Source organism: Mytilus californianus, unplaced genomic scaffold (genome assembly GCF_021869535.1).
Source record: "Mytilus californianus isolate M0D057914Y unplaced genomic scaffold, xbMytCali1.0.p SCAF_11, whole genome shotgun sequence".
NCBI lineage: Eukaryota > Metazoa > Mollusca > Bivalvia > Mytilida > Mytilidae > Mytilus > Mytilus californianus.
In genome coordinates this window covers 22874057-22891362 of record NW_026262593.1, presented here as the reverse complement: position 1 = coordinate 22891362, position 17306 = coordinate 22874057, and positions in this window count along the sequence as shown.

Sequence of the window (17306 nt, the reverse complement as noted above, 5' to 3'; positions counted from 1 at the left end):
AGTTGATCTATTGCTTATAGTTTCTAAGAAACAGACTTAACTAAGAAAACTAAACATTGACCATAGAATCGTGAAAATGAGGTCAAGGTCAGATGAACCATGCCAGGCAGACATGAACAGCTTACAATTCTTCCATAAAACAAATATAGCTGACCTATTGCTTATAGTTTAAGAAAAACAGACTGAAACACATAAACTTAACACTGACCAATGAACCGTGAAAATGAGGTCAAGGTCAAATAAAACCTGCGAGACTGACATGTACATCATAGAATATTTCCATACACCAAATATAGTTGACTTATTGCATATAGTATAAGAAAAAAGACAAAACTCAAAAACTTAACTTTGACCACTGAACCATGAAAATGAGGTCAAAGTCAGATGACACCTGCCAGTTGGACATGTAAACCTTACAATTATTCCATACACCAAATATAGAAGACCTTCTGCATAAAGTATAAGAAAAACGGACCAAAACAAAAAAAACTTAACTATAACCACTGAACCATGAAAATGAGGTGAAGGTCAGATGACACCTGCCAGTTGGACATGTACACCTTACAATCCTGCCATACACCAAATATACTAGACCTATTGCTTATAGTATCTGAGATATGGACTTGACCACCAAAACTTAACCTTGTTCACTGATTCATGAAATGAGGTCGAAGTCAAGTGAAAACTATCTGACGGGCATGAAGACCTTGATAGGTACGAACACACCAAATATAGTTATCCTATTACTCATAATAAGAGAGAAATTAACATTACAAAAAAGCACAACTTTTTTTTCAAGTAGTCACTGAACCAAGAAAATAAGGTCAAGGACAATGGACATGTGACAGACGGACACTTCGTAACATAAGGCATCTATATACAAAGTATGAAGCATCCAGGTCTTCCACCTTCTAAAATATAAAGCTTTTAAGAAGTTAGCTAACGCCACGGTAACGGCCGCCGCCGCCGCCGCCGGATCACTATCCCTATGTCAAGCTTTCTGCGACAAAAGTCGCAGGCTCGACAAAAACGGTGACGTATAAAACCGTAGAAACGTTGGGAGGTATATAACCAAAAAGGACCAAGTAGATTCCAACTACCTCAGTCAATGTTGACCTTCTATGGATTTGTCTATTATTATGGTCACATTCGGTCAAAGAACTGCTCATATATTCAAACACTTGTTTGTTATAATTGTTGTATAACTATAGGTTGCACTTTGTAAATACAGCTGTTTCACAAGCCACGCCTCTTTTGGGGAGATATATATTATTCAAAGATATGTTACTTTGTTAACGTACTGGTTCTCAAATATGATCTCTGTGTTTCATCTCATAGAGACATAACTTTGGAACCTAAAATTTAATTCTTAGGAGGTCATAAAGTGGAGGTAGGGGTAGTACGGAATTTTAGTATGAGTTTAAACTCTTAGAAGTTCAGGGCATATAAATGTTGAAAATATGCCGCACAGCCCTATATTTTGACCTTTGAATAAAATAGTAGTGCATATCAACCGTTCGTTCTGGGATATAATTTTTTCACGAAACTTCATAGTAAAAGTGGCACAGTTTTAGCCGCAAAGGGAGTTCCTATGGGAAATTGCATTGTCAATATTTAAAGAATTGCAACCTATAAGGAATCAATTAGTTCGATCACAATAAATCAAAAATGAGCAAAACCCATACCGCATAGTCAATTATTAAAGGCCCCGAAATGACAAAATGTAAAACAATTCAAACGAGAAAATAACGGCTTAATTTATGTACAAGATAATGAACGAACAACAAATATGTTACACAGCAACAAATGACAACCACTGAATTACATGCTCCTGACTTGGAACAGGCACATACAGAATGTGGCGGGGTTAAACTAGTTTGAAGGCGCGCCATCCCTCACCTAAACTTGGACAGTAGCGTTACAGTACAACATAAGAACAAATTATAAAAATCAGTTGAAAAGGGCTTAATGTTGTGATGTTACACTATTGTTTCAGAAAAAAAGGGTGAAGGTTTTGTACCATTAAAACGTTTAAACCCGCTGCAATTGTTTGCACCTGTTCTAAGTCAGGAATCTCATGTTCAGCAGTTTCTAAAAATTGTTTGACATTTCACAGTGATATCATACTTTAACTGTGTTTCAACCTGTTTATTTACTTTTGACTTTAATTATTTATCCCTTGTAATTTTTTATTAACTGTGTATTTGCACTCAGGTGGCACAGGTCAAATTTATTCGTTCATTGTGTGTTAATTTACGTTTTTTGATGAGTTAAGCCTTCCAATTGATATTTTATAGTGTGTTTTTCTATGTTGGGATGTTATACTATTGTTTCAGAAAAGGGAGAAGGTTTGGTACCATTAAAACGTTTAATCCCGCTGCAAATGTTTGCACCTGTCCTAAGTCAAGAATCTGATTACAATATTTATGGTCTGTTTATGTAGTTCATACGTGTTTCTCGTTCTCGTTTTTTATGTAGATTAGACCGTTGGTTTTCCCGTTTGAATGGTTTAACACTAGTAATTTTTGGGGCTCTTTATAGCTTGCTGTTCGGTGTGAGCCAAGGCTCCGTGTTGAAGACCGTACTTTGACCTATAATGGTTTACTTTTATAAATTTTGACTTGGATGGAGAGTTGTCTCATTGGCACTCATACCACATCTTCTTATATCTATTAACTCGTCGATTAGATCAATACAAAGAAATACATCCAACAAAACACAAATAGGACGTTGCAGGTTACTTATACATCCCCACAACAAAAAAAACGAATTTCAGATCTGAGAGTACTCGCAGTCACTGACAGCTAGTTCATAGGGTATACTTTATACGCGGTTGAAGGTGGTATATAGCTGCTAAGGTGAAGAAAATTTATAATTTTAGATTGAAAGCGCCTCGTTTGTCATATATTCTGGTACTGAGATGACCACTAGTGAATGGTATATAAAATTGAGAATGGAAATGGGGAATGTATCAAAGAGACAACAACCCGACCAAAGAGCAGAAAACAGCCGAAGGCCACCAATTGGTCTTCAACACAGCGAGAAAATCCCGCACACGGAGGCGGGCTTCAGCTGGTCCCTAAACAAAAATGTGTACTACTTCAGTAAAAATGGACGTCATACTAAACTCCAAAACATATTAAAAATCACATAAGACTAACAATGGCCAGAGGCAAACATGCTGCTGGGATTAAAAATGTTTAGTGAGATCTCAACCCTCCCCATATACCTCTAGCCAATGTAGAAAAAAACAAACACACAGCAATACGCACAGTAAAACTCAGTTTAAAAGAAGTCCGAGTCCGATACTAAGAAAAGTTATTATTAATGGGAATAGAAACATTAATACACCTGTAAGTGAAAATAAATGATGTAGCTTCTTTAATCTTCTTGTTTTTACAAGTGTCTGAATGAAATCCACTCCTACAAAGATAAAAAATTGCCGGCTAGGAGAGGTGCACAGTTGGTTCCTATAGGAATACCTTCTATCGAGTCTATGGAAGCCCGGAAAAATCAAATCTATGTTAGGGCTTGCATGATGTTTTCTACTTCAATTACCTTCGGAGTGATGATTTAAAAATAACGTACCACCGTTCGTTCTATAAATCATATATTAAGAAGCACATTTGCAGTTGTTTCAAAGCTAAATTTTGCAATAAGTATGCCCGGGGAAACCACTTTAGCCCCTGTTTGCCAAGCATACATGTTCAATCTATATGCAAAGTTGCAAATAGGGATGTTCAGGGTTTCTTTTGTAAAAGGAATACTTTGAAAAAAAGATCGGAAGCCGTAACAAATAGATTCAAATGGCCGAAAGCATAATTTAAGTGATCCAGCTTTTAAAAATATGATTAAGGGCTGCCTAAATTTTTTTTATTACAAAACATGTATTGAAAATACAGTCTATCATTCAGGTTGCATAGTACAATATTTGCTAAGAAATTATACACCAATTAATATAAAATTCGAATATGTTGAATATTCAGCTATATAAGGATCCGACATGGTAAAATTTGAAACAATTAAAATGAAAAAAATATCGGTTTGATTAATGACAAAATAAGCAAAACACAAACATAAAATACAGCAACAAACGACAACAACTGTATTACAGACTACTGACTTGGAACAGGCATTTACAGAATATGACGGGGCTAGACGTGTTAATGAGCGTTCAACCCTCCTAAAAATTTCATACAAGCAGACATGTTATCATAAGGCAATTGTGTAATATTTCAATGAAAATAAAGTTTTGGCTTGCATTGCTTGTTTATCTTCCATCTTAAACAAAAGCGTAGCAAAATGGCTAAAAAAATTACAATGGTGTTGTTGGTAAGGAACCGAAATACAAACTTATATATTACACTATAATCATTATCATTGAGTACTAGAAAAAAGCAGGTAAATGTCTTTTTTATTCATAGACTTTTTAAGTGCATAATTAACATTGGACCTTAACTTAGAAGAAACACAACACTGTTATTACTGCATTCCATGCCAAAGAACGGCAGTAAATTCCATCATCTCTCAAAAAATGAAATATGATGACATACTTTTATGTTTCATGCCAAATAGAATCATGTGCAAAACAGTGTAGCCGAGACCATTGATTGGCCCGCTGAAATATCCCATTGACTGGGTCAGATTAGGTGAACGTTCGTCTGTAACGCCCACAACTCACGACGTATTTACTATAGACATTTAAACTGTGGGGTCACCAAAGGGTCTCAACGCCTAAATAAAATAATTCGAAATACTAATCAGGAATAACCTTTGTGTTTTGATTTATATTGAATACTTAAACGTTCTTTACTTGTGTTTTTGTTATGTTTTGATAATGAATTTTTATGATATCGGACGTTCTTTCAGCAAAAAAGGATTTAACTGGCTTTTAAAAGTTACAATGGATGTGTTGATTATTATCTTTTTTTCGGACGTCAAAGCGATTTAACAATTGCGGTTGTCCAATTATGTCATCTTTTAACTTTTATCTGGTCAAAATTTTATTTTAGAACGAATGCATGATCAACTTTAAAAAGTGTGCAAACACAAAACATATAGACAAAATATACTTCTTTCCTGTCTTTTTCATACTTGCAAGTTATTAGACAGTAAAAAGGCTATTTGGATCAAGCCTTGTGAAATTTGCATTTACGTTTTTGAATAGGTACACTGAAATGCAGTCAAGTTTAGCGATTGATAATTCATTGATAACATTCTGGCGTATCACAAACAAACAACTTGTAACGTCTCATTTCATTGGCCGAAAGATTTAAATACAACAACAATTGTAGTGTGCACGTGAATTGACACAGGTGACCGACAATGGAATGTACTACGTTACTACGAACGTAAAAAACAATGATTTTTGGTCGAAATAATTAAATAAGTATTTTGTGAATTTCAAATAGTGGGGTCGAAATATTATACTAATAATTTGTGTTAAGTAATATTCTTTATGCATGTAGCACTTGTACCGCACTATGAAAAATATAAGGATAAAATAAAATACATGTGCCGCTTTTATACGGATGAATGTATGAACCACTTTAATTTCTTTCATATTGACGCTAGGTTATTATCCTGACAATGTCGTAGTTACTTATAATAAGGATCTCATAATACTGATCCATTTCAAATTTATGATGGGTTGCACATTCCTCTTTTATTGTTTTCATGCTATAAAACGAAAATAAAGTAGCTAAGCGTTTGGTCATTCAGAAATGACGTGTCATAAACGAGCAAATTGTCCCCGAAAGATCGTATCATGTGTGCACGTGAATATAGATGTACTATGCAATGTACTATCATGGTCACCACGAAATTCAAATGAATTCAGTGAAGGCATGTTGGTGTAAAAAGGTTTGAAATGTTTCATCGGCGAAGATTTTATTTTTGCATGTGTGGAACTAAAAAATTAATAAATACTTGTGAGAAATGTCGTAGTTTATAAGGAACTATATAAATGTACTGTTTTCGATTTTAATTGGTTGAAAATTTATCCTTTAATTTCATACCGTAAGAATAGAGCTTTACATAACATTGTTGAACTATCCGCCAAAGTAACGTGTGGCATGCGTGCGTATTAAAATGAAACACATGTATGATAAACTTATAATCGAAATATTAAGAAATTAAGGATGACTACTGTAAAAGTATGTACAAAAATGGAGTCACCTTTTATCAATACATTTAGTGAATAACCACTCTGTTTAAAACTGATTGTTTTCCATGCAACTATTTAAATATTTACAATATATAATTTTCAACCGAGGATAGCAAAACAGTTAATTATAAATTAAGAAAGTATATCGCTGGAGTTTATAAAGTACATTTCCTTCCACTGTGCCATGGTTTGCCATCTCCATTTTTTCTCTAAACAAAGCATGGCTGGTTACATGTTCTGAATTTACTTAGAATTTCGGAATTTTTTTTTCAAAATCAAGTAAACTAAATCAGAAAAAAAATCACACTATCCTTAAACTTATGAAAGAATATGAATAATGAACATGACAGTTTATAACACAAACCCATTTACTATAAAAATCGAGCAATATCTTTAGTATGTAATTTGGTTATTTTTGTAGTTAAGTACGATTTCATTTCAAGTACAACGTTAATTCATCAAGTCCATTGAATAAAAGATAAGGCAGGGTGAGCAACTTTACAAAAAAAAAGGCAGGATGACGATTTATGTAAAAAAAATCAGGATAAACTAATAAATATAGTCAGGACCTAACAGACTGAAAAATAGAAAGACAGGACAGAGATAACAACTAAAAAAAATGCAGGACAAAATGTTTCATCCAAGTCCCCCACCCCCAATCAAAATAAAATGGTAGCTCCCCTAATCCAGAACCAATTGAGAGGAGACAGTTGAATTAAATATTTCGACGTGACTGTTAAGATTAAAGTTTAAAATTTTACATGCACATGTATAAAAGCTAGAATTGCCATGGGATAATCAAGAACACAATCATGTACGTGAATATGACGATGGAAGTTTTTAACGACCTTGATCGGCTACGTGAATACTGATCAGTCCATTCAGCTTTAGAGTACGCGTGTTCTATTTTCGCAGGTGTGAGGTCGAAGGTTTGAATTGACCAATGAAAACGATCGTTCCTTAACGAGTTAATCTAATAAAGTTTGTTTGACTGATTATTGTTGCACGACCTTTCGCTAAGCTTGGCCGCAGTTCAGTATAAAATGTATAGTTTGATGATCTTTTCTGCTAACTACTATACTTGTGAAAAACCCTTGGCAACAGAAACATATTCAGCTTTTTTTTTAATCGACCCAATTTACATAGTAATGGACGACTTCGTACATTTTATGATCGCAAATAAAATATGTATATAATATACTGTGCACTGTAGTTCGTATATATACTGAGACCCTTTGGCAACCCCGCAGTTTAAATGTTTATAATAAATACGTCGTGAGTTGTGGGCGTTACAGACGAACGTTCACCTAATCTGACCCAGTCAATGGGATATTTCAGCGCGCCAATCAATGGTCTCGGCTACACTGTTTTGCACATGATTCTACATTGTAAAAGTAACTGATTCTGATGTCTTTTTAAGCTTTTTTTTCAATTATTTCGATATATCTTTTGTACAATACATTCACAGTATGAGAACTTTATCTGAAACATCAATGGGTTTTTAATGCTGCTGAGTGCTTGTAAATGACAGATCAAAAATAGTATTCATATACATGTCTGGTTGCGTTTCTTTTTTATAACAATATCATCAAGTTTCTTTCTATCGGATATAGTTTTCAAGAGAATAGGAAACAAAACACGAAATATTGGTATAATTGGCGTTTCAAAATCCTATAAAGAGTCAATTACCAATTTATATATTAAAAAAAGATGTGATATGATTGCCAATGAGACAACTCTTCAGAAGAAACCAAATTGACACAGAAATATAAAAATATAGGCCACCGCACGGTCTTATCGTTAACTGGCAGTTATTTCTAAATGAAGGTGTCTAACAATTTTAATCAAGAAACGCAATCAGTAGATTTTTTACATTCTAATCCGTTTTTCCTCTACGTGCAACTATTTTCACGGAATTAGGCATTTCTTCTATCTTAGTCGTATGTTCAATTTTAGCCATAGTGGCCATATTGATAGTTTGGTGGAATCACCAGCCACATTTCACCCAAAGAAACTCTAAGCATGATTGGGGCTGACTGTTTTTGATTTTTCTAATTGGCAAAGTAGTTTCTTTGTAGCAAACGACGACGGACTATGATAAACGGCACGTTGTTACAAAGCTCAATCTACACAAGCAATTTGTGTCAGATGAGCATTAATAACAAACGTCCTTGGTCAACCAGGGTTAGTCGTAGTAAAGTTCCTTGTCTCGCAACTGGTTTTTCTTATATTATCATTGATAAGAAAGTTCACTTTATGGACTATACACGACACATTTGCTGACTGTTAAGACATGCATAACATTGTTATTCTTATTGTTGTATTTTTCAGAACCTATGCCTTAGCTGTTGATCCGTCTACAGAAACCACTGATTTTCAGCATGAAATTCGATCTGAAATTCATAAAATTAAGTTGGAAATGACAGTTTTGAAAGCGGAAAATGATGCTTTGCGGAAAGAAATAAGACAATTAACGAAAAAAGACAAGAAACGATTGGTACCAATACAGCGTGAGTATCTCTAAATGATCAGCACCTTAGTTGCTTTCTAGCATATGTGTATTTTATATGTACAAAAGTTCAACATGGAAGACGTGTATCGGTATAAGTTAGAATGTAGATGTTCCGCTTAAGTGTCTCCCAAAATTCGACCTGCAACATCAATCTACTTAAAAATCAACAACTACATTGATATTTACGAACACTTCTTAAAATGGCCTTCGCGGTTCCATAATGCATGGTTGATCGATTGATTGATCGTTGGTCTTTAAATAAATTTTCAAGATCAATGACTATTTCGCGACGGTCAGTTTTTATAAGTGGAGGAAGACGGATTGTCATACTCCGAGTAATGAGTAAAGTTTAATGACCGTGAGCTTTGGTATGAAAACTATAATAAACGGGGAAAATGAAGACTGATTTAAAGTAAAGGTCACGTGTACAGATTTCAAAGCAAACAGAAATCGGTTAATTAAGTTTAAGGCTATAAATACTGTATAAGATTAAAAAAAATATTACTTAAATATTATTTTTATTTCCTGTAAAGCATTATACACACACACTAAGATCAGTTAATTTGATTTGAACCCCAGAACATGTGTATATTCAAATTTTATGTAGTCAATCAATTCTTAGTTACACGGAAATAAAACAATAGTTGTTAAATGTATAAATATACAAATGTTATGTACAGTACCTCATCGTTACAAGAGATAAATAGTTACTTTTTCGGCTCACCTCGGCCATCTTGATTAAAACAACAAACTCTAAAATAACGGCATAACAATCTTCTACTATAAGTCAGAAGAATATTATCAAAGGAACAAACTAAGCTAAGCATATTGATAGGTTAAGAAAGTAATTTTCGAGATATTTAATTTTTTTAAAATGGTGGGAAAAGGCTGACTCGGACTTTTACCTTATATTTGCATATTGCCGTTGATATTATTTTGGTCTCAAATCGAAAGAAAAGAAATCTAGAATCTGCTAAAATTTTCGTAAACGACCTTTTAAGAGCTATCGAATTCTTACATGAAAAGAAAAATGGGTGTTATGGGGCAAAATATTTTAACCAGTATCGTAGGAAAAAACCCAAGGAGTCCGACAAAAATTCCTAAACCTCGCATAAGTACATCCTTAAATACCGAGGTCCAATTTGTTAATAAAAAAATTAATATTATATATACCTTATACATATGGAAGCTTATTAGCGCCACACAACTTTTTTTTTAATATTTCTTCCTATGTTTGCGTTATAACGCAAACCTTTGCGAAATAACGCAAACCTTTGCGAAATAACGCAAACCTTTGCGATATAACGCAAACCTTTGCGAAATAACGCAAACATTGCGTAATAAGTTAAACGCAAACATTTGTTTTATCTTATTCCTTATTTAAGATTCAAAGGAAGCAGCTGTTATTAATGGAGGAGGCTGCATATATCAAAATTTATCCCCTATGTTCTCATTGCAAAGTAAATTGCTTGAATATTTAGAACATATCACATTGACTAATAATGAGCAGGATGATAGATATAAGAAGATGTGGCATGAGTGCCAATGATAAAACTCCATCTAAGTCACAATTTGTACAAGTAAACCATTATATGCCAAAGTACGGTCTTCAACACGGACCATTGGCTCACACCGAACAGCAAGCTATAAAGGGCTCCAAAAATGATATACATGATACTACATGTATATTTATTACATATATATGTGCGCCTCTCCTTGCCGACCTCTTCTTATTTTCATATGAATCGGAGTTCCTTCAGACACTTGTCAAAAACAAGAAGACCAAAGAAGCCAGGTTATTTAATTTCACTTTCAGATATATTGATGATGTTCTTTCCATTAACAATCCGAACTTTTCTGATTGGGTTCCATTAATATATCCACCAGAACTAGAAATTAAAGAAACAACAGACACGGCTTCCTCCGCCTCATTTTTACACTTATACCTCGAATTTGACATACACAGTCATCTCAGTACCAGAATCTATGACAAACGAGACGATTTTTATTTTGAAATTATCAATTTCCCCTACCTTAGTATCAGTATACCAACTTCACCTGCATATGGGATATACATTTCCCTACTTATTCGGTATTCAAGAGCTTGCAGCTCCTACTCAGACTTTGTAAAACGTCACCAGTGTCTGAGCAGAAAGTTGATCAACCAGAGGTATGTCAAAGAACGTCTCGTCCTTTTTCTAAATAAGTTCATCGGAAGGTACCAAGAACGTGTTGATAAATATTCTGTATCAACTTCACAAATAATACACGATGGTCTTGAAGTATAGATTTTGCGTACTGACTTTGTTTATCATCTTAATAACGTGTTATAGTATTCTTTTATTTGTCTTTATTAATATTACTTTTACTGTTAAGTCTGTTTTTGAGATATCCATTTGACGTGACTCTGTGCTTATGTATCCCGTCATACTTTGAACGACAAAATTATTTTATTTATTAATATTACTTTTACTGTTAAGTCTGTTTTTTGTGATATCCATTTTACGTGACTCTGTATTTATGTATCCCGTCATACGTTGAACGACAAAATTATTTTATGTCTACATGTGCGAATTTCAAACGCGCGATTTTACGCCAGAACTTAAAACCTTCCATCCTGTATGGGTGGATTTTACATAGATAAATAAAATCGTATAATATAAGCAAAATGATGATGTTAAATTTGATGTATGCCTTCTTGTGCTTCTTCGTTACATTTGTTTGTTTTTATAGTGATTAAGATGATAACACAATGTTGAATGCTGTTCCCCTATTTTTGACATTTTTACCTATTGTTTCTGTTTGTTTTGTTCACGCATCGTTGTCAATATAATGGAATTTGATGCGACTGTCATACAAGTGAGAGGTTTAGCTAGCTATAAAACCAGGTTCAATCCACCATTTTCTACATAAGAAAATGCCTGTACCAAGTCAGGAATATGACAGTTGTTATTCATTCGTTTGATGTGTTTGAACTTTTGATTTTGCCATTTGATTGGGGACTTTCCTTTTTGAATTTCCTCGAGTTCAGTATTTTTGTGATTTTACTTTTTACAAAAAAAATTGATTGAATTGAAGTTATACCGAAGAAAATAAAAAATCAACCCTGCTAATAGCTATAGCCGAATATAAATATACTTCCAAAGCAAGCTCTTGTTTGAGGATTGTGTAAGGTTGGTTAGATTCAAATAAGCTACATGTACCCTTTTGCAATAAATGTATAAAATGAAGATGTTTTATTAATAAAATTATGTTATCTCCATTAAAATTGCTACCCAAGCATCTTAAAATGACCTCACTAGATTGAAATGAAAATTTCATGACTTTTTATCAAAGAATTTTTATCATATTCTGAGATTTAAAAAAAATGATTTTTTACATCAAAATTTAAATTCATTTTACAGCAGAAAGATCATTAATTTTTTTATCTATTTGACTTGACAGTTTCAAAATTGTATGCCATTACTTTTGCTCTTATCTACTTAATCAAAATTTATAAATATTTGTCTATAACATATCTATTTTCTTGTTAAATAATATACTTTTCTGATCCCTTATTCCTATGCATATTCATTATAATGATTTGGCCTTGTATTTATGGTTCTTTTCTTAACTAAATCACAACCGAAATTTAATGACAGACGGATATATATATACAAAACTTGCTGAATAATTGAAATCATTATGTTTGCGTTATAACGCAAAGGTTTGCGTTATTTCGCTAATGTTTGCGTTGTAACGCAAAGGTTTGCGTTATATCGCAAAGGTTTGGGTTATAACACGATAGGTTTGCGCTATTTCGCAAAGGTTTGCGTAATTTCGCAAAAAATTTGCGTTATAACGCAAAGGTTTGCGTGATTTCGCAAAGGTTTGCATTATATCGCAAAGGTTTGCGTTATAACGCAAATGTTTGCGTTATATCGCAAAGGTTTGCGTTATATCGCAAAGGTTTGCGTTATATTGCAAAGGTTTGCGTTATTTCGCAAAGGTTTACGTTATATCGCAAAGGTTTGCGTTATATCGCAAAGGTTTGCGTTATAACGCAAAAGGTTTGCGTTATTTCGCAAAGGTTTGCGTTATATCGCAAAGGTTTGCGTTATAACGCAAAGATAGAAAGAAAATTATAAAAAAAAAATTGCGTGGCGCTAATACGCTTCCGTAAATACATGACAACGGTGTTGATTAAATATTGCACCATTCTAACCCTTATATTTCCGCATAATTAATAATACATTAGTATGATTAGCAAGTTTCTGGCCGAATCCTATACCGATAGCAATTGTATATGTCTCGTGTATTTTCTGGTTGTAAGAAAAACAGGACGGGTTCAAACAGTAAGATTTTGAAAGCAGGGAAAATTGTGCACCTTATAATCAGCATGACTTTGTCAGATGACAATACGAATACTAAACATCCAGTCTAAAATAAGACGTAGGTACTAAAATTCAGTTAGACCAGTATATTGTAAAATGCCGTAACTTTTCTGACCTTTAGCTGGCCTTTTGTTTTTTGTTGTTGTTGGGTTTTTGTTTCATTTGCTTTCTCCAACATTCCGATGTATCTATAGTTAACCAAACGTTTTAAATTTAGCTATTTTATTTCAGCAACTAATGTAGCATTCCATGCACAGTTGACAAAAACATCTCCTCTCTATGATGACCAGATAATTCGTTATGATGCATTAAATACAAACCTAGCCAATGGATATGACAAGAATACTGGAATATTTCAGTCTCCTACACCAGGATACTATGCTTTCTTTGTCAACTTTCTCACAATGCCAAACAAGTTTATAGACTGTAGTCTTATAAAAAATGGAAAATGGTTAATGGGAATTTATGCTGCATCCAATTCAGGCAATTTTGGACCAGGTTCAAATATGATGGTAGTCTATTTAGAAGCTGGAGATAGGGTTTGGGTTAAAATAAACCTTGGATTCCACAGTCCAGGCAATGTTTTAGATGGTAGTTTAAACACATTTGCCGGATTTCTACTGTATCCTGCAGTTTAGAAATTCATTTACAGTTGGAACAGTTGTTAAGCATTATTAAAGAATGCTATCAAAAGTCATATGAAACAAATTTCATATATATATGATGTTAAATAGATTATTAAACCAATTTATGCATATCTACTTTACTTAGTCCTATGTGCACGTTTATTTAAATTATTAATTGCTTCCAAATATATAATCGACAAAAATATTTTATTCGGTGATTATTGATCGAAAACATTTGCTGCAAATTAACTTTGGGTTTTGTTGCCGAAGTTTATCGATCGTAACCTTAGTAAACAATAAACCCAGAATCATGGAGCACGTGTATGATAAGTTAGGGGATAGAACAATATTTTTATGTGTTTTTTTTTAAATATTTTCCATGTATTGCATCGCGTTCTCAATTGTTTATTAAACGTTTTGGTAATGTTGTGTAATGATTTAGTGCATTTAATCTTCTTTCTACATTTTCTTTCGTCACGGTTTTCTCTTTGCACTTGCGTTGTGCACCCACATTTCTATCGAGTGGTGTCATGGTTAAGGTCACTTCATACGGAAAAGCGGTCGGCGAATTAAAGTACAGGGTACCACAATTCAGTAGCAGTACATTTCTGAAGATTTTAATAGAATAAGGGATTTTCTTTTCAAAGAAAGGTTATCATTCAAGTATATAAAAACTATTCAACTTTTTCGTTAAATTTGAAGTACCATTAGACTTTAAGTATCAATAGCTCACGGGTAAAATTGTGTATTTCATCCCATATGAACTAAAGTCATTAATGTACGCTGAATGGGTAACAAATACACGGTGATATCTTTTTCTGTGTGTTACGTGTTTCTCTTTATTGGAAATTGTTTATGTCGAATGTTGTTCTTTGTTCGTTCTAAATCGATTTGTGTCATTGGATTGCAGTCTCATTGCACGCATGACGTAAACCTCACATCTTTAATTGATTTTACACCGAAAACTGAAAAACATAAAAATCCTGAAATTGAGGCGTAAATTTGTCAACATAACTTCATGTTAGTGTATCGATATTTGCTTCATGTCATGGGACATGTACATACAGAATGTGGAGATGTTAAACATGTTTGCTTGTACCCAACTCCTCCCTACTCTGGGACAGTGGTGTTACAGTAAAACATAAGAACAAACTATAAAAAAAACATTTGAAAAGGGCTCAATTAATTTGATCGATACAAAAAAACTAACAAAAAACGCTAAAGACTAAAAGAGTTATTATGTAAGAAATACAAAAACAGATGGTGTTCAATTTAATGAATGGAGTTTAGTGAAAAACGAATATAATAAAACAATACATTCAGGCCTTCATTTGTATTTAATTCGTATTTGGTAAAACAGTAAAAAGAAATTGTCCAATTGAAGCTATTGAACCAATGACTCCTACTAATAAAGTCATAATTGAAAGATTTAAAGACACGATCATGATTTGATTGATATTAAATACATGTATATGTTTAACATGATAGAAAAGAGAATGGTAACGGGGAATGTGCCAAAGAGAAAACAACCCGACCAAAGAGCAGAAAACAGCCTAAGGCCACCAATGGGTCTTCAACGCAGCGAGAAAATCTAGCACCTGAAGCGGGCTTCAGCTTGCCCCTAAACAATAATGTATACTAGTTTAGTAAAATGGACGCCATACTTAACTCCGAAACATTCTAATGAACAAAAGTTTTAAAAAATCACACAAGACTGACAAATTCTGATTTTGGGACAGGCGCAAAATGTGACGGGGTCAAAAATGTTTTGTGAGATCTCAACCCTCTCGTGATTACTCTAGCCAATATTGAATAAACAAACAGACCGCAAAACGCACTGTTAAACTCAGTTTATAAGAAGTCCGAGTCCGATGTTAGAAAAGGTTACAGAAGAAACTACTGTGGATTCATTTATTTTCGTGGGTACCAATTTTCGTGGATTGATGAAATCTTGCATATTCGTGGACATATGATTTCGTGGTTTTTCCAAAGTCTGCATACTACCCAATAGAAAATTAGTAATTCGTTGAAATTTAAATTCGTGGTTTACCTGTACTCACGAAATCCACGAAAATTGGTATCCCACGAATAATAATGAGTCCACAGTAATCAAAATGACAACATGAATTATCAAAGGACTACTAGCAGTTACTGACATGCCAGCTCCAGACCTCCATTAAACCGATCGAAAGATTATGTCTTCATCATATAAACGCATGGATATGCTCTAAAATCGTAGCCATAATCCTATCCTCCTTTCCTTGGTTGTGTCATCCAAAATTCTACTTAACTCCAAATTTATACTTGTAATGAGCATCACGACGGGTGTGGTAGAGGCTCAAAAACCGCTTATCATCCATGAACAATTGTGGTCAACCCTAGTTTTGTTTTAAAAGAGTTCTTGTTGTTTTTCCTTATAATTCAGTTTTGTATTTTGTGCTTTCTTATTTTCAATGTCCTTATTGTTTCTACCTGTACCAGTGTTGTTTATCTTCCATCTTGAAATATTGTTTGTGTGTAGTCAAGGAGTAGGGTTAGGGAATGTACATGTGCCAATAGCGTATAATGATTTGGTGATGCCGTAGGGTAAGACAACAGAAATTTACCAATCCGGTATACTAAGTATTAATTATTATACGTATTCATGCACATGGTGTTTATAACGTAACATGGTCAGTATGACGGGTGTCACTAGTGGAGCAGCAACTGTTTACCTCTACGGAGTACCTGAATCACCCTGTTTTCGGATGGTTTCGTGTTGGATAATTGATACTTATATTATGACTACGTTAGATGTATGTACATTACTGTAGATATACGTATATGTTATTCATGCTATTATGAAGTTTACTTAAGGATTTAGATGTTTTTGGTTTTTTTTTCTTGTGCTGTGAGGCTGTCGTCTTAACTACGCATTTTTTAATTCTAATTAATTTGCCTAACAATATGTACGAAAAAACCCAAAACTTTACAGTGGTGGTTTTATATATCTTTGTTTCTTTACACGCCTTCACTATTTTATCTATGATTTTCCTTAGTAAGCAAGGGTTTTTGCCTATAATGAACAAGACGATAAACTAATTTAAAAGTACTTGCATCCCCCAAGACTTTAAACATATGGTCATCGACGAACTTTCCCATAAGAAGTTAATTAAACCCATACTTAAGCGAGACGTTTGTTTCTTACTGTGCGGGATATAAAATATGCAGACCCTTCTCGTCAAATTTGGGACGTCTGCTATAGGGAGAATGCAACGCTCTCTGTACTTTAAAGAACCCTTGCAATGACACTTAAGAAGTCTTTTGCAAGACAATCTCTTAGCCCTCATCCAAAATACGCTCATTTTTAGCTCATTTAACCAAACTTGGCCACAAGTATTATTGGGGGTATCTTGTTTTAAAAATGTGTCCGATGACCCCGCCTACCAACCAAGATGGCCGACATGGCTAAAAATAGAACATAGGGATAAAATGCAAGTTTTGTTTTTCATTTTGAAAAAATAGAGAAAATCTGACAGGACAAAAAGGTTCAGAATGTTGAGCTCTACCAGTTGTCATATATACGTCAAAACTGTCAGACGACTTTTTATAGGAGTTATTGCCCTTAAATGACAAATTTTACCATTTTT